This window comes from Apodemus sylvaticus, chromosome 1 (genome assembly GCF_947179515.1).
Source record: "Apodemus sylvaticus chromosome 1, mApoSyl1.1, whole genome shotgun sequence".
Lineage (NCBI taxonomy): Eukaryota > Metazoa > Chordata > Mammalia > Rodentia > Muridae > Apodemus > Apodemus sylvaticus.
The window spans coordinates 194,149,116-194,161,891 of NC_067472.1; the positions used below are offsets into that span (position 1 = coordinate 194,149,116).

At 39.6% G+C, this 12,776-nt stretch overlaps 1 pseudogene; it reads left to right on the plus strand.

Moving 5' to 3' along the window:
* Positions 1-1,798: 1,798 nt before the first annotated feature.
* LOC127684482 (uncharacterized) lies at positions 1,799-2,998 on the plus strand (annotated as a pseudogene).
* The last annotated feature ends 9,778 nt before the right edge of the window (positions 2,999-12,776 follow it).

Below are 12,776 nucleotides of genomic sequence, written 5' to 3' on the forward strand. Positions count from 1 at the left end.
GCCTTTGGCAAGATGGCCATTTTAACTATATTAATCCTGCCAATCCACGAGCATGGAAGGTTTTTCCATTTTCTGAGATCTTCTTCGATTTCCTTTTTCAGAGATCTGAAGTTCTGGTCATATAGGTCTTTCACTTGTTTGGTTAGAGTCACCCCAAGATACTTTATGCTGTTTGTAGCTATTGTGAAGGGGGTCATTTCCCTAATTTCTTTCTCAGTCTGCTTACCCTTTGAGTATAGGAAGGCTACTGATTTGCTTGCATTGATTTTGTAGCCAGCCACTTTGCGGAAGTTGTTTATCAGCTGTAGGAGTTCTCTAGTAGGGTTTTTAGGGTCACTTAAGTATACGATCATATCATCTGCAAATAGTGATAGTTTGACTTCTTCCTTTCCAATTTGTATCCCTTTGACTTCCTTCTGTTGTTTAATTGCTCTAGTTAGGACTTCAAGATCTATATTGAAAAGATATGGAGAGAGGGGGCAGCCTTGTCTAGTCGCTGATTTTAGTGGGATTGCTTCAAGTTTCTCTCCATATAGTTTGATGTTGGCTACCGGTTTGCTGTATATTGCTTTTACTATGTTTAGATATGGGCCTTGAATTCCTGTCCTTTCCAAGACTTTTAGCATGAAAAGATGCTGAATTTTATCAAATGCTTTTTCAGCATCTAATGAAATGATCAGGTGGTTTTTTTCTTTGAGTTTGTTTATGTAGTGGATAGCATTTATGGGTTATATTGAACCATCCCTGCATTCCCGGGATGAAGCCTACTTGATCATGGTGGATGATCGTTTTGATGTGTTCTTGGATTCGGTGGGCAAGAATTTTATTTAGTATTTTTGCATCGATATTCATAAGGGAAATTGGCCTGAAATTCTCTTTCTTATTTGGATCCAACACACCTATGGTCACTTGATCTTCGACAAAGGAGCTGAAAGCATCCAGTGAAAAAAAGATAGTCTTTTCAGCAAATAGTGCTGGTTCAATTGGAGGTCAGCATGCAGAAGAATGCGCATTGATCCATTCTTATCTCCTTGTACCAAGCTCAACTCCAAATGGATCAAGGACCTCCACATAAAACCTGACACATTGAAATTAATCGAAAAGAAACTGGGGAAGACCCTGGAGGACATGGGCACAGGGGAAAAGTTCCTGAATAGAACACCAATAGCTTATGCTATATGTGTAGTTGTTCTCCATGGAAACATAAGTACTGTGGGTTTTGTTTCCCTGCATGCATCAGAAATCCATGGAGGCTTCCAGACTGTTGATTCATTTTCTCTGCATGTTGCAGTGCTCCTGGGAGGTCTTCAGACTTAGGTGTCAGTTGTCTAGCTGCCTTGTTGCAGAACTCCTGGGTTGTGATTTGACTGTGGTGTCAGTTGTCCTGCCTGCCACAGAATTCCTGTGAAGCCTTCAGGTTTTTTTTTTTCATGGGCAGAGACAGACTAGCTAGTGGTCTGTCCCAACAAAATTTGACATCCAGAAGGTAGGATCTGGAAAATTTTAACATTGGAAATGAATATCCAATTGCCAGCCTACCTGGACTGGCAATCTCTTGTTAATACTGGATCTAAATGAATATTTATTTCAATACAGAAAATACTTGTAAGATTTGGAAACAGAGGCAGTTGTTCAGAAAGAATGGGGCTCCTGACTGATTCCTGCTCTATAACAGTCCAGACCAAATGCTGGGTAGGCAGGATGTGTAAATCGGTGCTCTCTGTACGTTTTCTCGTGTGTTTTCTTTTACCAGATTCTCCAGTACGGGAACATATTCCAATAGTTTCAGAACACACATATGGCCGAAGGTCCCTCCTTGAAACCAAAATTCCAAATGTCTTCAAATTCACCTATAGAAAACAGATCCCAAATGCTTCAAGATCCTGCAAGAACTTACCTTTTCAAATGAGTCACAGTCCCTTCTTGAGCCCATAAAATCCAATGCAATCAAGTCTTTCAGTCCCTGAACAGGGCCTACATCACCAAGAGTTCCAAAGGCCATGAAGAAAATCAGGTATCCAAATGCCACTAGATCCTATAATGGGCCCAGGTTTACTTACTTTGAGAAAACCCTCAGGGCATCCAAATTATCAGATACATAATTGAAATCTGGTTTCGATGTTCTCATAAGATATGTGGCACTGTCAGATAAAAATGGGGACCAACAATCTGGCCATGTAACTTCAAGAAAGTTGTGAAAGGAATGCATTGTGCACTCCAAAAAACAAAAGCACCTGCTGCAAGAACATTTTGATAAGTGCCAGTCTCCAGACCAGGATCAATGTGTGGAGCTGGGAGAATTAGTTGTTGTGACAGAGATGGAGAACAAAGTCTGCTTCTCTCTTTTCTCTCAATCCAACAGCAACAATCTCCTGTTTCCCATCAGGAACTTTAATTTCGATCTTAAATGCTTAGGGGAGTGTTGACAGTTTTTGGTGAGGGATATTTATGCATCAAATGATGGGCCTCAAATTTTCTATCAACCTGGTACCAATATAGAGCATTGTTTCCATGCAGGGTCTCAGAAACCTAGACATCACTGCTCCGGCTAAAACACAAGACACACTGGTTCAATCTCTCTAGTCTTTTGGTTTTTGGTCATATACAATCTACCTCATTATGATATCCTAGCCATGTTGAGTTTCCTGCTTCTTTGTTTCTGATATATGAAGCATTGCTATATAAATACTTTTTATCCAAAAATCTTCACCTTGTGGTCCAGTTAGGGGAAAACGGGCATTCTTCTAATGTTTTCTTTCTTTTTCAGATCTGGTTTAAGAACAGCAGAGCTAAGTTCAAATGGATGACTCTCCAGAATATTACAGAAGCTATGCTAGAGACCAATGGAAGTTCTAAAGCTGTTTTTGAGTCAACCCACTTTCCTAGTTCCATACCTCTTGTTGCTGCTGAGAATGGAGAGCCCATGTGTTCAGGCACATTTGGTGAGGATTCCATTCCCAAACTCAACTGCATCCAGGAATCTTCTCTGCATCATTATCAGGCCAGTGATGCAGACAGGTGTAGTCAGCAAGAAGATCTGCTTGTTGGCCATGCTCCCATTACAGGTTGGGATTCTGGTCAATCAGCAGCAGTTGAAGCACAGACTGATCTAGCAGTGACTGAAGTTCCAGGTGGTCTAGAAGCTGCCACCCATGGCCCAGAGGAGGCTCAAGGTTCAGGTCCATCTGCAGAGGAACTCTGGCTATGAATCCTTGAAGATTTTGACAAATCTGAGGACTGGCTTACTCTGAATTACACCCCAACTCCAAGTTACATCCCTCAGCAACTTGACCATTCCAGGCCTTTACTGTCTTGAAGAAGTGTGTTATGTACACCCTTCATCTCAGTGTTTGTGAGCATTAACCAGGCCTATCTGTAGAAGTTTTGTACCAATGTGTTTTATATAGTGGGGTTGTTTCAAAGTCACTGTAAATATTCTTTCTTCACTGTTAGATTATGTTCTCATTAAATAAAAGGAGAAACTTGTTACTGTAAAATTATCTTATGACATTATATTATTCATTTACATTCTAGTCACTTCCCCATATGTCCCACTGACCTATAATTCTTCATCCGACCCATTATGTAAAGTTTCCCCTAACATATTTAACATTTTTTACATTTACTATGATAGTATCACGTAATATAATAGAATAGGAGATTAAGAAATTAACAAAGAAAAAAATCAAGATAAAGTGTCCATGTCGTTTTGTTTACAAGATGGAGTCAGAAAATCGAACAAATTAAGATGACTAGGGAAACATACTAAAACGACTCCAACTTTGCTAAATTTACATAATATTAGGACTCAAACGCTAATTTAGATATTACCTAATTATTCCATAAGTAAAAAAGAGACTCAAAAAGTTATTCTATTGAGTATAACAACTTATAAGTGAAATATACAGCAATCTGTTTTCTCAGAAAGCAATAGGGTAACTCTTAGGCATTTCCTTTGTGCAGTGACTAGAAAATCTTGATATGACTAGGAAGCTCAGCTTTACCAGTAAGCTGCTCAGAGCTAGCATATAACAGTTTAATAGAGAGGTAATATTTCATGTTTCAGAAGGGAGCAATAATTCTATTTGGGCTTTTATATTAAATGCTAAGTATATTTAGGGTGACAATTCAAGCATATTAAGTGAAGGTCATTAAGATTTAATGACAATCATTATAGTCTCTTGCAATGAACACACAACTGTATAATGCATTGTGGAATGAAAACAGAGCTGATTAATTGGATTTTACATACTCATGCAGAGAAAACTTAAAAAATAACTTTCAAATGCAATCATTCTATATGTACTATGCTGATGCACTAAAATCAAAGTATTCCACAGAACTGAAGCACATGACTAACACCGTGCTTTGTTCTAGGAGAAAGCTGACCAGTTCTCAGGGACAGCTAAGCCTACACCATTTATCCTATTGACCATGGCTTATATAAAAACATCAGGTTCCCAGTAAAGAACCAAGTCTAGGAATGTCAGTAAATCTTTTGAGCGTTTTACATCTTTAAAACCAAGCTAAGTCTACACACCTATCTTAAAATCTCAAGCTGATATCAGATAGAGTGAAGTTCCTGGCTATGATAAAAAATAGAAAGGTCTCCAAACATCATATTCTCTCCAGCTCCAGGAAAGCATCATGTGAGAAATAGAGAAGTAGCCAAAGAGGAAAGCTGGAAACATTCAGCTGTGATGTGATGCACTGTACAAGGCATTTAAAATTCAGGAGTGGAGTGAACCATCAGGCTTTTATAATGCTTGGAGCCATCCGTTTAATAATATGTTCGAAGATAAAAGCAGCAATGATTGTGATGGTAACCATAGTCCCATCTTTTGACAATATATCTGCAATCTGTGCATCCTTCAACTCAGCGACATTCGGTCCCTTGATCTTACAGATGTGGTGGTCAGTGAGAAGGCCAAACAATAAAGGAGAACTTCAGACCAAGCTCCCTCATGAACATTGATGCAAAAATACTGAACAAAATTCTGGTCAACCGAATCCAAGTATGCATCAGAACTGTAATTCACCACAGTCAGGTAGGCTTCATCACAGGGACGCATGGATGGTTCAATATACAGAAATCTGTCAAATATAATTCACTACATAAACAAACTAAAGGAAAAAATGCCCACATGGTCAATTCATTAGATTCTGAAAAGGCTTTTGACAAAACTCAGCATCCCTTCATGATAAAACTCTTCGAGAGATTGGGAATCCAAGGCCCATACCTAAACATAGTGAAAGCAATATTCTGCAAACTGGTAGCCAACATCAAACTAAATGGAGATAAACTTGAGTCAATCCCACTAAAATCAGGAACCAGACAAGGCTCTCCACTCTCTATCTATTCAATATAGTACTTGAAGTCCTAGACAGAGCAATCAGGCAGCAAAAAGAGGTCAAAGGAATACATATTGGAAAGGAAGAAGTCAAACTATCACTATTTGCAGATGATAGGATAGTACACTTAAATGACCCCAAGCTTTCCAACAAAGAATTCCTAAAGCTGATCCAAAAAAAAAAAAAAAAAAAAAAACTTCAGCAGAACTCTGCCTCCTGCCAGTCAGTTATGAGGCCTCCATATTGGTTCTGGGTCACCAGAGAAATCAGACTGAGGTACACAAATATAACCCTAGACCAACATCGCGGGGGGGGGGGGGGGGGTCTAAGCCCAACAGGCGTTGGCCTGCATCCAGGCCCTGGGCTGATGGGGGGGGGGAGCTCCGGGGTGCAAACCCGGCCAGGAGGTTGTTTGCCCAGGGTGGCACGTGCCGCCGCCATTTTGCCTACGGGAAGCCAGAGAGACCTAGCAGGCAAAACCAAACCAGCTAACAGGCATAGCCCGAGGCGGACATAGCAGGGGTCTTAGACAGTCAGGCCCTGGACTGCCCCCAGGCCCTGGGCTACTCGGTGGGCCATCTGTTTGCCGACCCGGCCAGGAAGTTGTTAGCCCAGCAGACTCTCCCAGCACTCTCAGGGAGCACGCACACGCCACCATCCTAGCCACCTGACAGACCCAATTAACACTCATTGCTGGGGGGAACTTTGCTCCGACATTGGCATGCCAGGCTTTTGCCTAGACTCAGGGCCTGAGCAGTTAGGCTAGCCTTGTGTGCACCAACCCAGTTGGGAGTTCCGCTGCCCAGCAGAGTGATCAGCAAGCAGAAAAGGTCCCTGCAGCATACAGCCTCAGCACTCCCTGAAGGAGCAAACGGGCACCATCTGGTTCACAGACACAATCTGGGGCAAAGAACACTAGGGCTGCAAGGGCACCCAAGAGGAGGGCACCACATCAGCAATCTGCAACAGGAGAAACCCTGCCATACAGTGTTGCAGAAATAGCCCTAGAGCCTCTCAGGAGGCTGAAACACCAGCCAGAGACAAGACCAATTAGCTCCAGAGAACAAGATGGCAAAGGGCAAATACAGGAATGCTACTAACAGAAATCTAGGCAATATGGCAGCATCTGAACCAAACTCTCCAACATCAGCAATTCCTGGTTATACCAACACACCAGAGAAACAAGATTTGGATTTAAAATCACTCTTCATGATGCTGCTAGAAGAACACAAAAAGGACATGAATGAATCTCTTAAAGAAATACAGGGGAACATGAATAAGCTAGAAACCCGTATAATGGAAACACAAAAATCACTTAAAGAAATGCAGGAGAATAAGGCCCAAGTGATAGAAGCCAATAAAGAAGAAACGCAAAAAAAAAAAAAAAAAAAAAAAAAAAAAAACAAAAAAAAAAAAAAAAAAAAAAAACTTAAAGAAATGCAGGAGAACTTGAGTCAACAGGCAGAAGTCATGAAAGAGTAAACACAAAAATCTCTTAAAGAATTATAGGAAAACACAAACAAGCAAATGATGGAACTGAGCAAAACCATCCTGGATTTAAAAACTGAAGTAGAAACAACTAAGAAATCACAAAGGGAGACAACTTTGGAGATAGAAAACCTTGAGAAGAAATCAGGGGCCATAAATGCAAATATAAACAACAGAATACAAGAGATGGAAGAAAGAATCTCAGATGCCGAAGATACCATAGAAACCATTGACTCAACTATCAAAGAAAATGCAAAATGCAAAAAGCTTGTATCCCAGAACATCCAGGAAATCCAGGATACAATGAGAAGACCAAACCTAAGGATTATACATATATATGAGAGTGAAGATTTATAACAGAAAGGGCCAGCAAATATCTTCAACAAAATTATAGAAGAAAACTTTCCTAACTTAAAGAGAGAGATGCCTATGAATATACAAGAAGCCTTCAGAACTCCAAACAGACTGGACCTGAGCAGAAATACCTCCCGCCACATAATAATCAAAACCCCAAATGCACTAAACAAAGAAAGAATATTAAAGGCAGTAAGAGAGAAAGGCCAAGTAACATATAAAGGAAGACCTATCAGAATCACACCAGACTTCTCACCAGAGACCATGAAAGCTAGAAGATCCTGGACAGATCTCATGCAGACTCTAAGAGAACACAAATGTCAGCCAAGACTACTATACCCAGTAAAACTCTCATTCACCATAGATGGAGAAACCAAGATATTCCATGACAAAACCAAATTTACACAATATCTTTCCACAAACCCAGCTCTACAAAGAATAATAGGAGGAAAACTCCAATACAAGGAGGGAAACTACACCCTGGCAAAAGCAAAATAGTTACCTTCCTTCATCAAACCCAAAAGAAGATAACCACTCAAATATAAAAAGAACATCAAAAATGACAGAAAGTAATAATCACTATTCCCTAATATCTCTTAATATCAATGGTCTCAATTCCCCAATAAAAAGACATAGACTAACAGACTAGATAAGGAAACAGGACCCTACAATTTGCTGTATACAGGAGACACACCTCAGTGTCAAAGATAAAAACTACCTTAGAGTAAAAGGCTGGAAGACAACCTTACAAGACAATGGTCACAGGAAACAAGCAGGAGTAGCCATTCTAGTATCAGATAAAATTGACTTTCAACCTAAAGTCATCAAAAGAGACACAGAAGAACACTTCTTCCTGGTCAAAGGAAAAATCCACCAAGAAGAACTTTCAATTCTGAACATCTATGCGCCAAATGCAAGGGCACCCTCATTCGTAAAAGAAACTTTACTAAAGCTCAAAGCACACATTGAACCTAACACAATAATTGTGGGGGACTTCAACACTCCACTCTCCTCAATGGACCGATGGGGAAAACAGAAACTAAGCATGGACACAGTAAAACTAATTGAAGCTTTGGACCAATTGGATTTGACTGATATTTATAGATCATTTCACCCTAAAGCAAAAGAATATAGCTTTTTCTCAGCACCTCATGGTACCTTCTCCAAAATTGACCATATACTTGGTCACAAGATGGACCTCAACAAATACAAGAAGATCGAAATAATCCCATGCCTCCTATCAGATCACTATGGTGTAAGAGTGATTTTCAATAGCAACAAAAACAACAGAAAGCCCACATACACATGGAGGCTGAACAATCCTCTACTCAATGACACCCTGACCAAAGAAGAAATAAAGAAAGAAATCAGAGACTTTTTAGAATTTAATGAAAATGAAGGCACAACATACCCAAATCTTTGGGACACAATGAAAGCAGTACTAAGAGAAAAACTCATAGCCCCGAGTGCCTTCAAAAAGAAAATGGTGAGAACATACACTAGCAGCTTAACGACACACCTGAAAGACCTGGAACAAAAAGAAGCTATTTCACCCAGGAGGAGTAGAAGACAGGAAATCATCAAACTCAGGGCTGAAATCAATCAATTGGAAACAAAGAGAATTGTACAAAGAATTAATGAATCCAGGAGCTGGTTCTTTGAGAAAATCAACAAGATAGATAAACCCTTAGCCAGACTGACCAAAGGGCACAGAGAAAGTATCCAAATTAACAAACTTAGAAATGAAAAGGAAGATATAACAACGGAAACTGAGGAAATCCAAAAAAATCATCAGATCCTACTACAAGAGCCTATACTCAACACAACTGGAGAATCTGGAGAAAATGGACAATTTCCTTGACATATACCAAATACCAAAATTAAATCAGGACCAAATAGATAATCTAAACAGTCCCATAATGCCTAAAGAAATAGGAGTCATAGAAAGTCTTCCAACCAAAAAAAGCACAGGACCAGATGGTTTCAGTGCAGAATTCTATCAGACCTTCAAAGAAGACTTAACACCAATACTCTTCAAACTATTACAAAAAATAGAAACAGAAGGAACACTACCCAATTCCTTCTATGAAGCCACAATTACGCTGATACCAAAACCACACAAAGATCCAACAAAGAAAGAGAACTTCAGACCAATTTCCCTTATGAACATCGATGCAAAAATACTCAATAAAATTCTTGCCAACAGAATCCAAGAACACATCAAAACAATCATCCACCTTGATCAAGTAGGCTTTATCCCGGGAATGCAGGGTTGGTTCAATATATGGAAACCCATCAATGCAATCCACTACATAAACAAACTCAAAGAAAAAAACCACATGTTCATTTCATTGGATGCTGAAAAAGCATTTGACAAAATTCAGCATCCTTTCATGCTTAAAGTCTTGGAAAGAACAGGAATTCAAGGCCCATACCTAAACATAGTAAAAGCAATATACAGCAAACCGGTAGCCAGCATCAAACTAAATTGAGAGAAACTTGACGCAATCCCACTAAAATCAGGGACTAGACAGGGCTGCCCCCTATTTCCTTATCTTTTCAATATTGTACTTGTGCTAGCTCGGGCAATTCGACAACATAAGGAGGTCAAAGGGATACAAATTGGAAAGGAAGAAGTCAAACTATCATTATTTGCAGATGACATGATAGTCTACCTAAGTGACCCAAAAAACTCCACTAGAGAACTCCTACAGCTGATAAACAACTTCAGCAAAGTGGCAGGTTATAAAATCAACTCAAGCAAATCAGTGGCCTTCCTATACTCAAAGGATAAGCAGGCTGAGAAAGAAATTCGGAAAATGACCCTCTTCACAATAGCCACAAACAGTATAAAGTATCTTGGGGTGACTCTTACCAAACATGTGAAAGATCTGTATGACAAGAACTTCAAGACTCTGAAGAAAGAAGTAGAAGAAGACCTCAAAAAAATGGGAAAACCTCCCATGCTCTTGGATCGGCAGGATCAATATAGTTAAAATGGCCATTTTGCCAAAAGCAATATACAGATTCAATGCAATACCCATCAAAATCACAACTCAATTCTTCACAGAGTTAGAAAGAGCAATTAACAAATTCATCTGGAATAACAAAAAACCCAGGATAGCTAAAACTATTCTCAGCAACAAAAGAAATTCTGGGGGAATCAGTATCCCTGACCTCAAGAAATACTATAGAGCAATAGTGTTAAAAACTGCATGGTATTGGTACACTGACAGGCAGGCAGATCAATGGAACAGGATTGAAGATCAAGAAATCAACCCACACACCTATGGCCCCTTGATCCTCGACAAAGGGGCTGAAAACATCCTATGGAAAAAAGATAGCCTTTTCAACAAATGGTGCTGGTTCACCTGGAGGTCAGCATGCAGAAGAATGGGAATTGATCCATCCTTGTCTACTTGTACTAAGCTCAAATCCAAATGGATCAATTACCACCACATAAAGTCAGACACTCTGAAGCTAATAGAAAAGAAACTGGGGAAGACCCTTGAGAACATCGGTACAGGGAGAAAGTTTCTGAACAGAACACCAATAGCGTATGCTCTAAGATCAAAAATTGACAAATGGGACCTCATAAAATTACAAAGTTTCTGTATGGCAAAGGATACCATCAAAAGGACAAATCGGCAACATCAAATTGGGAAAAGATCTTCACCCATCCTACATCAGATAGAGTGCTAATATCCAATATATCTATAAAGAACTCAAGAAATTAGACTCCAGAAAACCAAACAACCCTATAAAAAATGGGGTACAGAGTTAAACAAAGAATTCTCACCTGAAGAACTTCGGATGGTTGAGAAGCATCTTAAAAAAATGCTCAACTTCATTAGTCATTAGGGAAATGCAAAGCAAAACAACCCTGAGATTTCACCTTACACCAGTCAGAATGGCTAAGATTAAAAATTCAGGAGACAACACATGTTGGAGAGGATGTGGAGAACAAGGAACACTCCTTCACTGCTGGTGGGGTTGCAAATTGGTACAACCACTCTGGAAATCAGTCTGGCGGTTCCTCCGAAAACTGGGCACCTCACTTTCAGAAGATCCTGCTATACCACTCCTGGGCATATACCCGAAGGATTCCCCACAATATAATAAGCATACATACTCTAAAATTTTCATAGCATCTCTATTTATAATTGCCAGATGCTGGAAAGAACCCAGGTATCCCTCAACAGAAGAGTGGATGCAAAAAATTTGGTATATCTACACAATGGAGTACTATTCAGCCATTAGAAACAATGAATTCATGAAATTCTTAAGCAAATTGATGGAGCTAGAGAACATCATACTAAGTGAGGTAACCCTGACTCAAAACGTGAATCATGGTATGCACTCACTAATAAATGGATATTAACCTAGAAAACTGGAACACCCAAAACATAATCCACACATCGAATGAGGTACAAGAAGAAAGGAGGAGTGGCCCCTTGTTCTGGAAAGACTCAGTGAAGCAGTATTCGGCAAAACCAGAATGGGGAAGTGGAAAGGGGTGGGTGGGAGGACAGGAGGAGAGAAGGGGGCTTATGGGTCTTTCGGGGAGTGGGGGTTATAAAAGGGGAAATCATTTGAAATGTAAATAAAAAATATATTGAATTAAAAAAACTTCAGAAAAGTGGCTGGATATAAAATTAACTCAAGCAAATCAGTAGGCTTCTTCTACTCAAAATAAACAAGAAGAGAACGAATTTATGGAAATGATATCTTTCAAAATAGTCCAAAGTAATATTTCATACCTACGTGTGACCCTGTGAAGAAAGTGAAGGGTCTATATGACAAGAACTTTAAGCCTCTAAAGAAAGAAATTGAAGAAAGACTCAGAAGATGGAAAAATCTGCAATGCTCACAGATTAGCAGGATCAATATAGTAAAAGTGGCCTTCGTGACGAAAGCAATATACAGATTCAGTGCAATCCACATCAACACAATCAGAATTCCAAATCAATTCTTCATAGATCTAGAAAGAGGAATTCTTAAATTCATCTGGAATAACAAAAAAAAAAAAAAAACCCAGAATAGCAATAGCAATAACTATTCCCCACAACAAAAGATATTGCAGGGGAATCACCATCCCTGACCTCAAGCTCTACTACAGAGGATAGTTATAAAAACTGTTTAGTATTAGCATGCAGACAGGCAAGAAGATCAATGGAAAAGGATTGAGGACCCAGCAAATAACCCACACATGTACATTCACTTGATATTTGACAAAGGAGCTAAAAACATCCTGTGGGAAAAAGCCAGCATTTTAAACAAATGTGCTGGATCCACTGGAGGTTTGCATGCAGAAAAAGGCAAATTCACCCATTCTTATCTCCTTGTACAAAGCTCAAGTCCAAGCGGGTCTAAGATCAATACAAATAATCAGATACACTGAAGCTTATAGAGCAGAAAGTGGGGACAAACCTTGAACACACGGGCACAGGGGAACAGATTCTGAACAGAAACCAATAGTTAGGGAGGAAAGGATATATTCTGCTTACAATTCCACATTGCTGTTGCTCACCAAAGGAAGTCAGGACTGGAACTCAAGTAGGTCAGGAAACAGGAGCTGATGC